The following is a 20364-nucleotide window of genomic DNA, read 5'->3' as shown; positions in this document are numbered from 1 at the left end:
GTGAAGTCAAGTGGGCCTTAGGAAGCATCACTACAAACAAACATAGTGGAAATACTGGAATTCCAGTTGAGCTACTTCAAATCCTAAAAGATGATGCTGTGAAAGTGCTGCACTCAATATACCAGCAAATTTGGAAAACTCAGCAGTGGCCACAGGACTATAAAAGGTCAGCTTTCAATCCAATCCCTAAGAAAGACAATGCCAAAGAATGCTCAAACTGCCACACAATTGCACTCATCTCACACGCTAGTAACATAATGCTCAAAATTCTCCAAGCCAGGCTTCAGCAATACATGAACCATGAACTTCCAGATGTTCAAGCTGGATTTAGAAAAGGCAGAGGAACTAGAGATCAAATTGCCAACATCTGCTGGATCATCAAAAAAGCAAGAGAGTCGCAGAAAAACATCTATTTCTGCTTTATTGACTATGCCACAGTTTTTGACTGTGTGGATCACAACAAACTGTGGAAAATTCTGAAAGAGATGGGAATATCAGACCACCTGACCTGCCTCTTGAGAAATCTGTATGCAGGTCAGGAAGCAACAATTAGAACTGGACATGAAACAACAGACTGGTTCCAAATAGGAAAAGGAGTACGTCTAGGCTGTATATTGTCACCCTGCTTATTTAACTTATATGCAGAGTACATGATGAGAAACGCTAGGCTGGAAGAAGCACAAGCTGGAATCAAGATTGCCAGGAGAAATATCAATAATCTCAGATATACAGATGACACCACCCTTATGGCAGAAAGTGAAGAACTGAAGAGCCTCTTGATGAAAGTGAAAGAGGAGAGTGAAAAAGTTGGCTTAACCTCAACATTCAGAAAACTAAGATCATGACATTTGGTCCCATCACTTCATGGGAAATAGATGGGGAAACTGGAAACAGTGGCAGACTTTATTTTGGGAGGCTCCAAAATCACTGCACATGGTGATTGCAGCCATGAAATTAAAAGACGCTTACTCCTTGAAAGGAAAGTTATGACCAACCTAGATAGCATATTAAAAAGCAGAGACATTACTTTGCCAACAAAGGTCCGTCTAGTCAAGGCTATGGTTTTTCCAGTAGTCATGTATGGATGTGAAAGTTGGACTATAAAGAAGCTGAGTGCCAAAGATTTGATGCTTTTGAACAATCGTGTTGGAGAACTCTTGGACTGCAAGGAGATCAACCAGTCCATCCTAACGGAGATCAGTCCTGAACATTCATTGGAAGTGCTGATGCTGAAGCTGAAACTCCAATACTTTGGCCACCCGATGCGAAGAACTGACTCATTGGAAAATATCCTCATGACGGGAAAGATTGAAGGCAGGAGGAGAAGGGGACGACAGAGGATGAGGTGGTTGGATGGCATCACCGACTCAATGGACGTGAGTTTGAGCAAGCTCCGGGAGTTGGTGATGGACAGGGAGGCCTGGCATACTGCAGTCCATGAGGTCTCAAAGAGTCGGACATGACTGAGCGAATGAACTGAACTGAAGTTCCACAGGGCCAATGTCATTGTCTCCATTTCATAGATGAAGAAACTGAAGCTTATAGAAATTAAATGATTTTTTAAAATTATACAATTAACAAAAGAAATGACATTTAAAACTTAGTATGTAGTTTTATTTCACCTCCACTGTGCTTACTCAGAATTAATTTTCAAGTACATTTTTAAATAAACTTAGTTTTAAAAAAGTTTTTGAATTAAAACACATAAATTCATAGTATACATCATTTACTTCCCTTCTAATTTCAGTTAGATCATCCCATTTGCTGTTATTACTGTCAGTAACTGCAATATAATCTTAAATTTATCTTTAATCAATTCAAAGTAGGAAATCTTTGAACAGACACCTTTTTAATGACTTTAATTGATTCCAAAGGCAATTATGCCTTATTTTTAGTCTCCTGCAGAGCCCAATTCTTAATAATCTTCCTTTTGTTGCAACTTAACCATTTGCATGAATCTTCTGACTTTTTGGAAGCTACGCGTGCATGCTCAGTTGGAGGGAGTTTAAATGCATGTCTATGGAAGCACTGTTCACATAAAAAGATAGTAGAATTGTGTACCTATTCAGAAAAATTTCTAAAAGATGGGTGCTCCTGTGACTTGTTCTAACAAAATCATTATGAGTGGATAACATTCTAATGGATGTAAACAAAATGTCTTGCAAAAGAGGACCTTCTCAATTCACAAAAAGGGCTAAGCTGTGGTCCTGCAGAAATCAAGTATCTATAGTTAGCTACACAAGGCAATTATACAAAGATCTCTAAATGTCTCCAAAAATGGGAACTTTCAAAGGAAAAAGGCAAACAGGTAACAGATGTGATCAAGAGTTAATACCTTTAATTTCTGAAGAGCATGTTTAAATATCTAAGAAAACTTTAAAAAGAAAAAGAATGTAAACAAAATTTTCAGAAACAAATTATAGAATAGCACATTGGGAATGTTCAATTTCATTAGTAGTCAAAGCATGCTGCCAAGGCTATGATGAAAGTATGATGAAGGTGCTGCCAAGGGCACTGTGAACTGGAAAAATCCTTTTGAAAAGGAATATAAAAATAAGTAGTAAGAAACATCAGAAAAAAATTCATGGCACCTTGACCTGATCACCCCACCCCTGGGACTGTATGCTAGATACGGCAGACACTTCAGAATCACTGACTCATCCCTAACCCTTTTCTCTGCATATCTTCTGGTGCCAGGTAAGGCCACATATCATAGTTCTCATTGAGAAAAGTAACAGCGAATCTGCACCTTTCATTCCTCCTTCTTCCTGCTTTAAACGGGCAAGTGGCAGTTGAAGGTGTAGTAACCATATTCTGGACATAAAAGAAAGATCACAAACATCACAGATTCACTGGCCTTAAAACCAGTGCACCCCCGAATCAATGCCAACAGCCACCACATACCCTCCAAATTCACTACGTAGGAGAAATCAACCCTGGTTTGTTTCAGCCACTTAATGATATACAAAGGGATAAATTCAGTAAGAGAATTGTTGAATATGCTTCTGACTACAAGAGTGAAAAAAAGGAAAACAACCAATTGCTTCCTAAGTGGGATATCTTTAGGAATAGCGATGCAAACATATCGAATGATCAAACTGAAGATCATTGGTGGATTAATTGTATTAACAACCCCAATTTTTTTATTCTTTCTGATATTCATACCTTTTCCCTTGAGGCTCTGCAGTTACTCTCGACAAAGAGACAAGATGACTTTCCTGCCCTTGATTCTGAGTTCAGGCATGGGACCTGCCTTGAACAATGGGGTGCTAGCAACCATGGCAGAAGTTGTCTTGAAAACTACTTTTGCAGTGTGCTTGTCCTCACACGAGCACCTCAGCCATCTCCATGAAAACCATTCCAGGCTAGCCTGCTGGAGGCCAGGGCGTAGAAGTGGTGCCAAGTCTCCCTAGTTGTCTGAGCTGTCTGGCTATTCCAAGCCATCTGACAGCCAGACAACTCTCAGACACATCAGGGAGCCCAGCCAAGATCAACAGAACTGCCCTCGACAGCCCACGGCCACCACATAAGGAAGCCTGCACGCAGTCAACTGCGCCAACCCCAGACCAGCTGGACTCTACAGACTCATGAAACATTTACTGCTGCATGTCACAAGAGGTTTTGTGGTTGTTACACAGTATTTATATAGCAATAGATAACTGACATAATGCAAAAAGCAAATTTTATTAAATATTTATTCATCTATTTATTATCTGGTACTCATCTACAATATACCAGGCATTGTATTCAGCAAAGATAAATAAACAGGCAATTGTATTACACTCTGAGGACAAAGTTGTAAACAGTATGAGGTACATGGGAAAGGCTAGAAAGGATGCTAATGCCATACACACATTGTCCTCTTTTTGCTTTTTGGATTTTTCTATTTTTTGGCTTTCTTTGAAAACGGCCTTTCACCTGCCATGTTTTTAGGTTGGTGGCATGCAAAGGATAAAGGAGTAAATGTGAATTAAAAGAGTGGAGAGAATGAGGGGCAAGAACAGTGTAGAAGTAGGTAAGGAGATATTGGGATGACCAGTCAGTCCTTTCTAGGATGGAGAATACAAAAACACGTTTATAAGCACGAGTGAAAGCACTGGAAAAGACAGAGCCTTAGAAGAGATGAAGACAGTAAGACTGATGTGTGAAGTCAGCGAGGAGAGGCAGGACACAGGTCACCCAGCGTAAGTGAGAGCCAGTCTTCAAGGAAAAGAGGCCACCTCTGTCTCTAAAACAGCAGCAAAGAGTGGGACAGTGGTATGTGCATTTAACTGTAGAAAATGAGAAAGCTGCTACCTTAAGGGCTGCACTTTCTTAAGCTGCAATGCAGCAAACTTATCTGCTAAAAGTGAAGAGAAAGACAGTGAGGAAGCAAAACAGGTTTGAGAGAAATAAAGTCTGTGAAAGGAAGCTGAATGTGGGTAACCTCAATGATTCGTGAATTAATGTTGCAACTTATTATTTCCTGTCTCAAAGAAGAAGTTACATTTCAAAGAATTTTTAAAAGTATTTTAAAGTAACAACGAAGAAAGATCTAAATGCCTTCATTACTATCTTGATAATTGGTATTGCTGAAAAGTTCATTTTTTAATCTCCTTGTTAGTTTATTTAAGGGTCAGGATAGCTTCCCAGATGGCACTAGTGGTAAAGAATATAGGAGACATAAGAGATGCTGGTTCGACCTCTGGGTTGGGAAGATCCCCTGATGCCCTGGAGAAGGGTATAGCAACCTACTCCAGTATACTTGCCTAGAGAATCCCATGGACCAAGGAGCCTGGCGGGCTTCAGTTCATAGGATACTACTATGTAGCTGGCCAGACTCCTCTGTCCATAGGGTTACAAAGAGTTGAACAGGACTACAGTGACTTAGCATGCCTGCACTGGGTAACTAGCTCTGGGCACAGAGGTAGGTGTCGATGTTGACTCCCAGCTCTCTGAATATGGATTAATGTTGATGTGTTTCTCTGAGTCAAGCTAAATCAGTGAGTTAATAAGTATAAACCAAAGCAAAGATGTAGATTCAATAAGAAATGGAAATTTAAGTATAAAGTATCAAGAATTAAAATATAGATGCCCAGATGAGAAAAAAATTTTAGATTATCTTCATGTACTCCTCTTACAATTATAATGTTAACTAGAACATCTTAACTGCTCCATTGCTTGGTGTGGATTTTTTCTCCTAATTCTATTTTTGTTTCCTTAATAATTTCTGCCTTTAACTGCGTTAAAAGATTCTATGGCTATAAATTCCTTAGTAGCAGTATGGGAATAAAACAACCAAAAAAGTGGATCTAACCAAAAAAACATGTATAAGAGATCATGGTGTTTCGGTAAAAAGCAATTTCCCTTCTCTACTGCCACCATATTACTTTTTAAAACAAACAGAAAGAGGCTGATAGAAATTATTTTAAAACTAGTTTAACTTTGACAACCAGGGAATTAAAAGTTACAAGTTTTGAGAAAAAGAGTTGCTGTTATTGTTCAGTTGTCAGGTCACGTCCAACTCTTTGTGACCCCAAAGAGTGGTGGGGTCAAAGTTACGGACATCCACAGTTTCCTTGACTTCACCCAGTTATAGCATAACTTGAGGGAGCAGTCTAGTTAGTCCTGTGCTCCCATGACAGGTATCAATGCCAAAAACAGGTATTTTATGTTGACAAACACTGCAACATTTTTTCCCCTGAGGTTTCTAACCTGTTCGGGGTCATAAACCCTCTAACAACATATATTTGCACACACACACACACTGAGATTTTGCATGCCATTCCAGGAGGTTTATAGATCCCACAAAGCCCACCCAAGGGTGCTCGTTGAAGCTCTTCTTGATCCTGTTTTCCAAGGTTCTACTAGATTAATGAATCTATTAAACTAATTTTCTTTTTTTTGTTCAGAGCTGCATCAGCATTACCTGGGGACAGCTGAGTGTTACCAAACTGACGTTTCACCTGAGGCACCCAGAGACGTAATAGATCAAAATACAGAACGCACAGAGAAAATTATGAAACCTGGTCTCCTGACTCTTAGACCAGTCAGCCAGGTTGGGATTTTTTTTTAAGGGGGTCAAAAAAGGACTTTTGCAGGAAGATATTTTTGGACCCCACCACAGTCCTAGCCCTCACCACCTCCCTCCTGATTGCAACTCACCTAGAACTTTGTAAGCAGGTTCAAGGGGCTTCAGTGGAACACTCGAAGAGCCCAGTACATGTGATTTGTATCTCCCTTATTGTGTAGACTGGGGGTTGACTCCTAACCTAGGCTCTCCAGAGGGGCAGAGAAGTGACCAACTACTACAGACGGAATTGCTGTGTATATATATCTAAAAGCTAGGAAAGACTCAGCAACAGAAAGCTGAGGTCCAAGTCAGAAATCCTAGGGTTTATGGAGTGTAGGCTCAAATATCCAAGACAGCAATTTGCATCCCCCCTCTTCCTTCCACAGCAGCAGCAGGTGAGAAATTCCTAGAGATGAGGATCGTGGAGGGAGCTTTGAAACAACCTCAAAGAGAGTGAATGTTAAATACCTGCCTGAACCAACTCACAATAGCATCATTTCAGGTAAGAACTTTATTAGAGCCTTTACCCCCTTCATCTGCCCTTCCTCTCCTCTCCTCTTTTCCCTGCCAGGGATAGCAAGCTGAAAGTTGAGAGAAGAGGTGAGGAAGAAAGAAAAGAAGAACAATGACTCTCTCTCACAGCAAGGGGCCAGCTGAGGGAAAGGAGAAAACTGGTGATAAATCAATTACGAAATTCTGATTAGTGTGGAGGACTGAAGACTCCATTGTGGGGGGTCTTTTACATAAGAAAAGTTATCTGAACCTACTCACATTTTTTAGTGGGAAAGTCTCTTCCATTAAGTGCAGTTTTAAAGAGATCAGAGGAGATTAAGACAAAATTGCATTTTGATTGTCTTTCAAATCATTTGTTCAATCTATAGCATGAAAATTTAACAGCATTTCAGAGGTTGCAAACTCTTGGCATTCATGCTTGATAAGTCTGGGAAATGAATATGTTCGGCTGCCAAAATGATTTTTTTAAATTTAATGTGAATGCCTTTAGGTGAAAGAGGCACCCTCCAGTTTAGCCTCTACATGACTTATATCCCCTAACACCTACCCTTCAGTCACTCATTTATGTTCCTGGCTAGTGGGTGAAGGCATTTGAGTTTGAGGTGGGAAGGTCTCCACTTCAGAGTAATAGAGATGGATTTTATGTGGATTCAAGCAATTCAGAGTCAAAATCTTTGCTCCAGAATGTGTTGGCTTATCATGGACAAGATACTTAATGTTTCTGAAAGGTCTTGTCTATAAAATATATTCGATATCTATCTCATCAGTTACTTAGAAGTTAAATAAGATACTGTGTGCAATGCAAAGCACTCAGCAGAGTGATGGCCCAGTGAATATTAGCTTCCTTCCTTCCTCCCTCCCCTTTATTTTTATTGCTAAGTTCATTAGATGAGAAAATAGAGTTGTATAAATAACTGTTCATTGCATATACTGCCAGCTTTTCTTTCAGCTGTTTTAAAGCTGTTTTAAATTTTTCTTTAGAAAAATTACATTAAGGGGAAATTCCACCTAATTATAAATAATAACCAAAAATTGAATTGGCCTCAATTAAAACAATTTCATCCAAGACTCTTCAAAACATTAAAGTTAAAATACATGGCAACAGTATAATTAAAATGTCAAAAGTCTTATAATTGTCTTGTTTTTGCAGTGAGTGAAGGTAAATGCATGAAATTATTTAAATTCTCTCCAAAGGACTGTTTACCTTTCACTTGGCCTCATCAATTTTTATTTGTTTTCTACTGTCTTACTAAGATCCTTTTCAATGACTATTTCAATAACTATAGCTTCAGGTTGATTAAGCTATGTCTTTAAATGAGTAGTTTCAATTGCTGGTTTTCTAAGGAATTACACTTTCTTGACTGGTATTGACAACTCACCAGGTGAAGAGTTACCATGACTTGTTGATAGATCAAATTCTAAATGAAGGTCGTATTTTTGTTGACATGACTAGAAATTAAGACATAATCAAAGCGTCTGATGTCAAAACAGTTACCTAGTCTAACCATGCATTCTGTGTGTGAACCTCTCGATCATGTCACTGATAAATGATTGTACCCCTGCTCTGCTTGGAAACTGCCAATAAAACAACTCACCATGACCATGGACATCTGACTAAATTTTAAAACAGGTGTAAGTTTTAGAGATTGTCTCCTTATATCGAACTGAAATCAACTGGCTCATTAGCAGAGATCCTTCCAGTTTCTGCCATCTGATACCTACATTCAATTTTATCTGCTCAGAGACCATTACAATTTTATCTGCTTAGAGACCTCAGCTCAAATGCCATCTTAGATGAACGCTGCCCAGCTGGTGGCATATGGTACTTAAGTCAGTTAATAACTGTTTCTAATGGCATCAAAAATAACTGCTTTTAAAGTTGCGGTATGTGCGTGTGTTTAACTTCTCTAGGAGTAACACCTGGGATAAAGAATGTTCTTAATCAGTGTTGCTGACAGTATCTAAAAAAAATGGTGTCCTCAACTTATGAGAAAAAATAAAATCCTGTTTTCTATGTCACCTGAACATTCTTCAGAATGAAGACACTGTTGGAAAAGAAGCTGGAGACCCATGTGACCAGCAGTGGCCATTTTTTTTGTTTTGTTTTAATTGAAGGATAATTGCTTTACAGAATTTAGCTGTTTTCTGCGAAATATCAACATAATCAGCCATAGGTATACAAATGTCCCTCTCTCTTGAACCTCTCTCCCCTCTCCTTCCCCATCCCACCTGTCTAGGTTGTCACAGAGCTCCTGTGTGAGTTCCCTGAGTCATAGAGCAAATTCCCATTGGCCATCTATTTTACACGTGGTAATGTAAGTTTCCATGTTACTCTCCCCAGGGACTTTCCCATGTTGTCTGTCTGTTTTGCAACTGACCCTGTGCTAAATGCCTTATCTTCATTTAAGCCTCCAGTCACCCACATGGCAGGTGCCATCATCATTGCCTTTAAGAGTGAGGATACTGGGACAGAAAATGTAAATGATTTGTCCAAATGCACACGACTAGTCAGTGAACTTCCCTGGCGGCTCAGACAGTAAAGCATCTGCCTACAATGCAGGAGATCCGGGTTCAATTCCTGGGTCAGGAAGATCCCCTGGAGAAGGAAATGGCAACCCACTCCAGTATTCTTGCCTGGAGAATCCCATGGACGGAGGAGTCTGGTGGGCTACAGACCATGGTATCGCAAAGAGTCGGACACGACCGAGCGACTTCACTTGCACTTTTCAGTCAGTGAAGGAGGCCATCTCAAGCTCTAAGCCCACCAATGAACCCTCATTCCATCATATAAATACAGATACATATAGACAAAGAGATACATATATATATATATATACACATATATATATGAAGAGAGATTGGAAGAGGAAGTGTTATATTAAGAATTGGCTCACGTGATTATGGAAGCCACAAAGTCCCATGAACTGCCATCCACAAGCCAGAGAACAAGGAAAGCCAATGCTTTAGTTCAGTCCAAGTCTGAAGCCTTCAGAACCAGAGAAGTCAATGACGTAAGTCCCATCAGCAGTCCAAAAGCCCAAGAAGGTGGCGGTGTGCGGGGAGGCACAACTTTGTAAGTCCTGGTCTAAGTTGTAAGGCCCAAGAGCCAGGAGCACTGATGTCTGGGGCACTCAGCCCAGGCAGAGAGCAAACTCACCCCTCCCCCTCCTTTTTGCTGTAATCAGGCCCTCAGCAGATTGAATGAGGTCCACCTGCTTGGGTGAGGATCCTTTGCTTTACTCAGTCTACTGATTCAAATGCTAATCTCTTCTAATGGGTGTTTCCAGAAGACACACATTTTACCAGACATCTGGGCATCCCTTAGCCTAGTCAAGTTGACACATAAAATCAGCTATCACAAGGAAAAATAGATATTGGGTAATAACTAAATTGTCTAACATATTGAAGAAGAGCTATTTTCTTCTGGACATGACCAAGGAAGCATGCCTCCTTCGTTATTGCTGGCAATCATATTAACACAAGGGGAGAAGCCAGACTGAGAATAAAGACAATGCAGAGAAAAGAACCAAGAGAAGAGCAGAGAACAGGACAAGCCCCTGGTCTTCTCATGGCTGGAGCCCATGCTGCCTCTCAACCACAGTTACCTATCAGTTGAATTAAGTTTCCCATTAGTTGCAGCTGAAAGGAATCTAACTACTACAATGGCCAAAATACAGGCAAGAGGAGGGAAGGAGAGAAGCTGCCCCATCCCAGTAATCTCACAATAATTAATGAGGGCTTTAATTTCTCTCTTTAGATGTAAGACGGAACTTTTTACTCTCTCCCCTCAGCAAATTCTTAGTTTTTTACAGGAATGTTCTACATCATCTCTATTTAAAAACAGAACTAATTTGATAACCCTGACAGGATGGGCTTCCTTGTGCTGAATTGCAGTTCTCTCTACGTGTGGTACACAGTGATACATCTTAATTAGAGAGGTTCGTTGTAATCGCTAAGTCAATTAAAATTGCTCAACGGCTCCGTTGTAAGTAGTGTTCAGTGAAGCTGCTGAAGTATAAATAATAACCTCAGATCATCATGACTGCACACCAAGAACAACACCTAATAGGATAAAGCTTAAAAGTACAAGAAGGAATGGAAAATGTGATGTTTTCATCATGCTATGTAGTGCCCTAAAATCCACACAAAATGGATTTTAAAGTAATGCCTTAAATATCCATACAAAATACACTGCATTTAAGCTATTCTAAGTTTTAATCCATATACTATAACCAAGTTTAACTCATAAGTTCATACCTCAGCTAGAGCCATATTTACAGTCCCATTGCAAGGACTAACTTACGCTATTTCCACACATACAGGGAAAATGACTACTTCTGTCACTTGTTAGAATGGAAATCATGACAATATGCCTCCTGATTTTGCAGGGGGGAATCAGTTGTGTCATTTTCTTCAACTAAACAAAACATACAGACTGTGTCAATGATGCAGTTAATGTTGATAACATTGCAATTATATGTAGCTTAATCTACACAATGAAACATTCACCATCTCCCTCAGTCCATTCTAACCTGACCCCTAAAATTTGAGTTCCTATGTTTAAGGACCTATGTGTGGGTGTGTGCTCAATTACAGTCATGGCCAGTTCTTTGTGGCCCCATGGACTGTATCCCGCCAGCTCCTCTGTCTGTGGGATTCTCCAGACGTGAATCCTGGAGTGGGTTGCCATGTCCTCCTCCAAGGGATCTTCCCAACTCAGGAATCAAACATGTTTCTCCTGCTTCATTAGCAGGCAGATTCGTTACCATTGAGCCACCTGGGAATCCCTTAAGGACCTATTCAGTTCAGTTCAGTCGCTCAGACTGGGTCACTCTAACTCTGCCTGGATGAGTATTATTATCACATCAGTTCTAAATAAATAACTGCTCACATATTTCTCATTAATGAGTACGTCCAAATTATTATAGCCTGTGGAGTAAGAAATGGTGACCCACTCCAATACACTTGCCTGGGAAATCCCGTGGACAGAGGAGCCTGGCAGTCTACAGTCCATGGGGTCACAAAGAGTTGGATATGACTGAGTGACTGAGCGTGTGAGCAATTACGGCCTGAATTTGAATTTTTTCCCCACAGCAATCTTACTCCTAGTAAGTATTTCAGATCATAACAATGTAACTTCTTCCAATATAGCATGAAAAAAAATCTTAGAATATTTCCTTTGAACTGTAGTATTTTCTAATAGCTTCTGATCACAACACCTCTGAGAGCAGTTTCAGTTTATCTGTAGATGGTATTTTATTTGAAAAAAAGTACATAAATACATATATACATACATCATGGTAGCTTGTATTGATCAGCAAACAATCATGCTCCCTTCTCCCACCCTTACTCTGTGAGAAGACTATACTTCTCAGTCAATTATGGGTTTGTTCAGAAGACTTTCTTTGCAAACAGAATTTGAGAGGATGACATATTGTGTCCAAGCAGAAACCTTTAATACAAGTTTCATATGAAGTTTAGCAACATGCAAAGTGAATCTATGTAATAGATATTAGAGTTATGGTCACGTTTGTGGGATGGGGTGATTTGACTGGAAGTGGGCACAAGGAAGACTTCCAGGTCCCGGAAATTTCCATATCGTGACATGGTGGTGATTTCATGACAATCGCCATCTGTTTAAAGCCACCAAGCTATATAATCAACCTATCTGTACTTTTCTGCAGGTGTATCATATACCAATAATTTTTTTTCCTTTTTCAAAAGCATTTGGTTGCAATATGAATGCTATGATCTTTGGGTCCTTGGGTCACAAACTTTGGGTTACAGAATCCAGGCTTCAGACTGTCTTCCCTGATGAGGAGTTGGTTAGGTGACTATGGAGATCCTTTCCAAGCCTGGGTGAAAGTTTCTGCCTCCTTTGGTCTTGACTTTGCCAGGTCAACTTCTGATTTCCCCATAGAATTCTTTAGCCCGCTCTTGCTTATCAGTCCGAGAGCTTAGAAATAAGTCTTAGGGTCCCAGATGGTAACACCCAAATGTGAAAATGGTGTACTTGGATTTTTTGTTTAACATTTTTCTCCTGCTGAGACTGAACCTTTTGAAATAAATTGCTTATCTAGTACTCTGCGGGCTAGTTAAATAAGAACATCAATCAGCCAACTTGGGGATTAAGTGTTTTCTCCAGTTCTCATGTAATAGTTAATAACATCTATGGCATTTAGGTTCTTGGTCATCCCTGAGACAAAAAAAGATGAAACAACCATTGTCTTTACTTAGTTGCCTCTTCCATTCGACTGTGACTTCCTTGAAGACAAGAAATTATCTCATTCATCTTTGTATCCCTGGCATCAAGCCCAATGCCTGGTACATAGTAGGTGCTCATTAATTTTGCTTAAATTAAAATGAATGAATAAGACCTTCACAAAACCTTTTGCCAGAAGCAATTTTAACTTGCATTCAACATCCAAGGAGAGTGGGCTGCTGTTTTGGCAATAGCTCTGACATTGAATAATCTGGATGTTCCAAATTTCTTGTTGCTCATTTATCCTCAAGAAAAAAGGGAAGCAGGGGAGGATCGTGTTTGTGGGCCCAGCAGACACATCTCAGACTCATCACCCTGCACAACAGATCAGATGAGGCAGCAGCAAGACCAAGGCCACCTGCCCTGCTGTCTTCTGACTGCTGATGTTGCCTTAATCACCGAGCGGATGCAATTTCCTGCTGCTAACCCTTGCTATGGTCCCCGGGGAGGTCTCATTTGTCACTGTCATTACCTTTCAGATCAGCAAGACATCCATCTTTTGTTGGGCCCTCCTTCAGTGACTTGTTCAGGTGTATAGGTAGCTCAGGACAGTGGTCCTTGGTGCTTCAATATGAGGTGGATTCATGTACTTTGATATATTAACTCTATTAATAGTGATTCTGAGCAAAGGATAAGCCTCAGTCTTATTTCAGAGAGGTAATGCTTTGTTTTTATGTATGCTTTACAAAACACTTTTTCTATTTTTTAATAACTCACATATTCTATGAAAAGAACTTGACTAAATTGCTCCAATTCTACCAATGCTGTCACCTCTGATATTACCCTGAGCCAAATCAGTGCTCGTCCCCACCATCAGCTGAAAAACACATACCAACTCCAAACACGTACCTAATCCTAAAGGTGTCTGAAGCACATGTGAAACTTTGGCACCCGCTCACATTTGACTTGAATAGAGCTGGATTTCATGTCTGACAAACATCTGCCTAGCATTTACTATGTGCCAGACAGAGTTTTGCAAATATAAACTCATTTCTAACACCAACATCTCAGTTCATGGATGAGGAAACTGAGGCACAGATAGACTCAGCATCATGTCCAAGGTCATAGCTAGTAAATGAAACTCAAACCCAGGGCCTCCTGCTCCTGAGTCCAAGCCCTTAATCACCACAGTCAAACAATAGGGGTCCTTGGACCTGAATGTCATGCTCAAAGCTTCCAACAGTGTTCTGACAACGCTATTTAATTACCTAATCAGTTCTTTCAGCCCTGGCTCAGAACACAGTGTGTGCGTGGGGAGGTTGGGGGCCGGGGTGGGGGCGGTATGTGCACATGTGTGAATTTACCAGGAGCAACACTGTCCCCAAAACTGTCCCTTTATCACTGTCTCTCACATTTTCCATCTCATGGTCACAGGCTGGGTTTCCAGAAGCAGATGTTCAGAGAGAATCTGAGGTGCAAGACGTTTCTCAGGAATCAACCCCTGTGAAAGGAAGGGGAAGAAGGCAGACCTGGACAGGGAGGAGCCGAACTGTGAGGACGGCCTCCAGCGCCCCCGTCAGGCCGCGGAGAGTCCGGGGCGCACACAGCCCGTGCGGGTGACCGCCCAGAGCTGAGGCGCGGGTGACCGCCCAGAGCTGAGGCAGCGGGTGACCGCCCAGAGCTGAGGCGCGGTGACCGCCGAGAGCTGAGGCGCGGGTGACCGCCCACAGCTGAGGCAGCGGGTGACCGCCCACAGCTGAGGCGCGGGTGACCGCCGAGAACTGAGGCAGCGGGTGACCGCCCAGAGCTGAGGCAGCGGGTGACCGCCCAGAGCTGAGGCGCGGGTGACCGCCCAGAGCTGAGGCAGCGGGTGACCGCCCAGAGCTGAGGCAGCGGGTGACTGCCCAGAGCTGAGGCAGCGGGGCCTTTGGTCACTCACCCGGCTTGCATGCTAGGGTGAGGCCACCCCAGGAAGGGTATGACCTCAAAAGAGGCCCCTCTGCGGCTGAGCAGACCCTGAAGGAGCTCAGTCCCCTCAGCGGGCACCTCGACTGTCCCTGAAGAAGGTCTGGGCAGTGGACCTCCTTGGGAGCCACACTCACTTTTACACTCGAGTAAAAGTCTAGTCTTTACCATAGCTTCCAACTCCTACAGTCTGCGGCCCTGTTGCCTCTCTGACCTTATCCCCCACTTTCTGCAGTTCCACTGGTCTCCTCACCAGGCAAGCCCCTACTTCAGGGGTTTTGTCCTTGTTTTGACCCCCTGTTGTCTGACTGTGGCGATTCAGTGCTTGGGCTCAGAAGCAGGAGGCACTGGCTTAGAATTTCATTTACTAGCTTACTCACAAATTCACACCACTTGCTCTTTTGCCTGCTTCTTCTCTTGGCTCAAATATTACAACTCAGTGAAGCCTTTTCTGAACACTATTTTAAATACTTCTCATAGAGTACAAGGAAACCCATTCAATGCTCCATGGTAACCTAAATGAGAAGGAAATCCAAAGAAGAGGGGAAACAATGTACGTGTGCAGCTGATTCACTTTGCTCTACAGTAGAAACTAATACAGCATTGTAAAGTGACTATACTCCAATAAAATTAATTTCATAAAATAAATAAATAAGATGGCTTCCCAGGTGGCTCAGTGGTAAAGAATCTGCCTGCAGTGCAGGAGACGTGGGTTTGATCCCTGGGTTAGGAAGATCCCCTGCTGAAGGAAATGACAACCCACTCCAGCATTTCTGCCTGGGAAATCCCATGGACAGAGGAGCCTGGCGGGCTACAGTCCATGGGGTCACAAAAGAGTTGGACATGACTTAGGGACTAAACAACAACAACTCAAAAATAAATAAGATGAGTCCCTCTCACCGGCCCAACCCTACACTAACACTCCCAATCCTTCTTCCTACCGCATTTCTCTCCATACCATTTATCACCATCTGATATAATATACAGTTAATAGCTTATATATTTTAAATTCTTTTTCTTTATAAGCTCTATGAAGACAGAGCTTCCCCCGACTCAGTTGTGCTCAAGGACTTATCCTCGGTACCAGACACAGTGTCTGGCACAGAGTAACCCTAAGGCAATGCATGACTACACAGGGAGTAATAGAAAGAGACTTCTGCCCTCTCAGCTGCATCCACAAGCTCAAGACAGGAGAGATGACTTCCATGAATTTCCTACCTTAGAGGGAAGGAACCCTGAACATGCAAACTTTTCATGTCATCTCTTTTAGAAGCAATATAAATCTTATACCTCAACCAACAATAAATATACATTAATTCTAGTTCCTAGAACAATCAAACGCTTCTACTAAATTTTCCCATCAAATTCATATGGATTATACACTAAGGTGAACAGAGCACCCAGCTACAGATTCCATTATCAATAAACCCCATAGGCTCCATCTGCGGTTTACAGAAGACCTACTCTTGTTCCTCTTGAGTGAATCCTTGTCCCCTTTACATGCCCTTTCCCTTGGGGTGATAGCCTTGAGAAACTGGGCTACTACCATCATTTTCCGCATTATTTCAATACCAGGTTTTACCAGTCAAGCTTTTCAGTAAACTCTGCTTTGCTCCATTGGTTAAGAGTGTGGGTTCATGATATCCGTGAAACATAAACACACTCACAGACATAGAGAACAGACTCGTGGTACCAAAGGGGAGTGGGGTGGGGTAAGGAAGGGTTGGGAGTTTGGGGTTAGCAGAAACAAAGTTTTACATAAGTGAAAAAAAATGTTAGTTACTCAATCATGTCTGATTTTTTTCTTTGAGACCCCATAGACTCTAGCCCACCAGGCTCCTCTGTCCATGGAATTCTCTAGGCAAGAATACTGGCGTGGGTTGCCTTGCCCTTCTCCAGGGGATCTTCTGAACCCAAGGATTGAACCTAGGTCTCCTGCATTGCAGGCAGATTCTTTACCATCTGAGCCACCAGGGAGGCCTAAAAATTTTATATATAGGATAGATAAATAGCAAATATATTACAGGGAACTATATTCAATATCCTGTGATAAAGCATAATGAAAAAGGATATATATATGACTGAAACCCTTTGCTAAACTGCAGAAATTAACAAATACTGTAAATCAACTATATTTCAATTAAAAAAAATTTTTTTTTAAAAACAGTATGGGAAAAAAAATTAAAAAAAACAAAAAACAGTGTGGGTTTCCTTACTCCACCACCTGCCAGAAGGGTGTCCTCTGGCACACTGCCTAATAGCCCCAAGCTTCAGTCTCCTCACATGATCTATCATATCATTTTAGACATGTAAAGCACACTGTTGAGACCTAGGAAATAAAAGTTTCTATGACTCCATGATTTCCAAAGTCTCTCTCTCCTGTCTGCCCCACTCCCCACTGAGTTGCTCTCAATTTTTTCTTCTAAGTCCTTCTTCCAAGTCTTACAACATCCTTAAATCTTAAAGACTGGCAGTCTTCTTGCCTCATTTAAAAACAATTTTATAGGTGGGTTCACAGCTATAGAAGATAGTAATTCCCAGGACTCAATGATCCATTTGGGGCTGGGGTGAGATAAAAATAGATCAGACCCAACTCAGAAGGAGAAGCACATCCAGCAACAGGAGACATCTTCCCCTTCTATGGTCCTAAACTCCTCACAGCAACGTCATGGAACTGCCCACTAGTCCCCTGTCCCCAGAGGGGGAAAATGTGTAGCTCTTTGAATCACTATGAAACATAAAATATGATATTTCACAAAGCCAGTTTCTTCATTATGAAATCTAAGTCACCATTTTATTTATTTTGCAAAAGACTAGTAGTTTGTCATTGTTTTAAATGAAGTTGGAAAACCAAAAGCAAGATAATATGTGAGCGCCACCTTGTGGAGACATTTATAACTACTGCATAAGCTTGGGCCCGATCAGCTTTTATTCCCTGAACACGTGTTTAATGTGCTGACGCTGCGGAGAAGGCAATAAAGGGACAAAAACCCTTGGTCTCCTGGAACTTACTTTCTACTGGGAAAACAGAAAATAAACACAATCAGTATGTGAAATAAATAACGTATTAGACGTAGTGGAGAAAAGTAAAACAAGGAAGAGCAGCAAGGTATGGGACTGCAATTTAAAATCACATACTATCTTATTCTTGGAGAGCATAAATGCCATAGATAGCAACTTATTATGTCTAAGTTGTGCTGAGCATCCATTTCCTTGCTTCCCTTTGTGTTCCAGTTCATCATTCTTGAGATACTTACAAATGGCCAGGGCTTGCAACAGTTGCATACTTAATGGCTAAAAGAACTGAACAATTCATCTCTCTCTAAATTTGTATTTATTTGGATCCAAAAAAAATGTATACTAGAGCTAGATTCTAGAATGCTGTTTAAAGAGATGATGAAAATGGCAATGTAAGTGATCATAGTTTACAGGATGAAATTTAAATATTCCGAAATATTGTTTACAACAGTGATAATGTATTATCTGCAACCTCAATTACAGTACTTGAATATGACATGTAGAAGTTGTGGTTCATTTCCAAACCTTATTGCTAGTTCAGCTGAGCAAAGTTTCTCCTAACTGAATTGAAATTAATTTTTTTAATTGATCTATAAAATTTTGAGCAATGCTTTGCTAGTGTGTGAAATGAGTGCAATTATGCAGTAATCTGAACATTTTTGGCATTGCCCTTCTTTGGGATTGGAATGAAAACTGACCTTTTCCAGTACTGTGGCCACTGCTAAATATTGCAAATTTGCTAGCATGTTGAGTGCAGCACTTTAACAGCATCATCTTTTAAGATTTGAAGTATCTCAACTGGAATTCCATCACCTCCACTAGCTTTGTTCGTAGTGATGTTACCTAAGGCCCACTTGACTTCGCATTCCAGGATGTCTGACTCTAGGTGAGTGATCACACCATCATGGTTATCTGGGTCATGAAGATCCTTTTCGTATAGTTGTTCTATATAAAATTTTCCAAGCCAGGCTTCAACAGTACATAAACCATGAATTTCCAGATGTTGAAGCTGGATTTAGAAAATGCAGAGGAACCAGAGATCAAATTGCCAACATCCACTGGATCATCAGAAAAGCAAGAGTTCCAGAAAAACATCTACTTCTGCTTTATCGACTACGCCAAAGACTTTTAACTGTGTGGATCACAACAAACTGTGGAAAATTCTTAAAGATAGGGGAAGACCAGACCACCTGACCTGCCTCCTGAGAAACCTGTATGCAGGTCAGGAAGCAACATGAACCAGAACATGGAACCAGACATGGAAAAACAGACTGGTTCCAAATCAGGAAAGGAGTATGTCAAGGCTGTATATTGTCACCCTGCTTGTTTAACTTATATGCAGAGCACATCATGCAGAATGCCAGACTGGATGAAGCACAAGCTGGAATCAAGACTGCTGGGAGAAATATCAATAACCTCAGATATGCAGATGACATCACCCTTATGGCAGAAAGCAAAGAAGAACTAGAGAGCCTCCTGATGAAAGTGAAAGAGGAGAATGACATAGTTGGCTTAAAACTCAATAATCAGAAAACTAAGATCATGGCATCTGATCCCATCACTTCATGGCAAATAGATGGGGAAACAATGGAAAGAGTGACAGGCTTTATTTTGGGGGGCTCCAAAATCACTGCAGATGGTGACTGCAGCCATGAAATTAAAAGACACTTGCTCCTTGGGGAAAAAACTGTGACCAACCTAGACAGCATGTTAAAAAGCAGAGACATTACTTTACCAACAAAGGTCCGTCTAGGCAAAGCTATGATTATTCCAGTAGTCATGTATGGATATGAGAGTTGGACTATAAAGAAAGCTGAGCATCAAAGAATTGATGCTTTTGAAATGTGGTGTTGGAGAAGACTCTTGAGAGTCCTTTGGACTGAAAGGAGATCCAACCTGTCAATCCTAAAGGAAATCAGTCTTGAATATTCTTTGGAAGGACTGATGCTGAAGCTGAAACTCCAACACTTTGGCCACCTGATGTGAAGAACTGACTCATTGGAAAAGACCCTGATGCTGGGAAAGATTGAAGGTGGGAGGAGAAGGTAACAACAGAGGATGAGATGGCTGGATGGCATCACCAACTCAATGAGCATGAGTTTGAGCAAGTTTTGGGAGTTGTTGATGGACAGGGAAGCCTGGCATGCTGCAGTCCATGGGATCGCAAAGAGTCGGACACAACTGAGCGACTGAACTGAACTGAACTGAATCTATAAAATGCAATGATTCAACAAGAGTGGCCTAATTTGATAAAACTGCCAATAGAACATTAACTATGTGTAAATTTTAATAGTGAAAGCACATATTTTACTGAAATAAAGTTTTAAAAAATAACATCTATGAAAGAGAAAGTGTTAGTCACTCAGTCATATCTGATTCTTTGTGACCCCATGGACTGTAGCTCGCCAGGCTCCTCTGTCCATGGGATTTTCCAGGCAGGAATACTGGAGTGGATTTCCATTCCCTTTTCCAGGGGATCTTCCCAATCTAGGGATTGAACCAGGGTCTACTGCATTGCAGTCAGATGCTTTACCATCTGAGCCAGCAGAGAAGCCCAGAACATCTATAGGGTAAACATATAGTAATTCATGAGGTAAACTCTTTCTATACTCAA

Source organism: Cervus elaphus, chromosome 19 (assembly GCF_910594005.1).
Source record: "Cervus elaphus chromosome 19, mCerEla1.1, whole genome shotgun sequence".
NCBI classification, from domain to species: domain Eukaryota; kingdom Metazoa; phylum Chordata; class Mammalia; order Artiodactyla; family Cervidae; genus Cervus; species Cervus elaphus.
The sequence above is the reverse complement of the archived record's forward strand: the minus strand, read 5'-3'. Positions refer to the sequence as shown.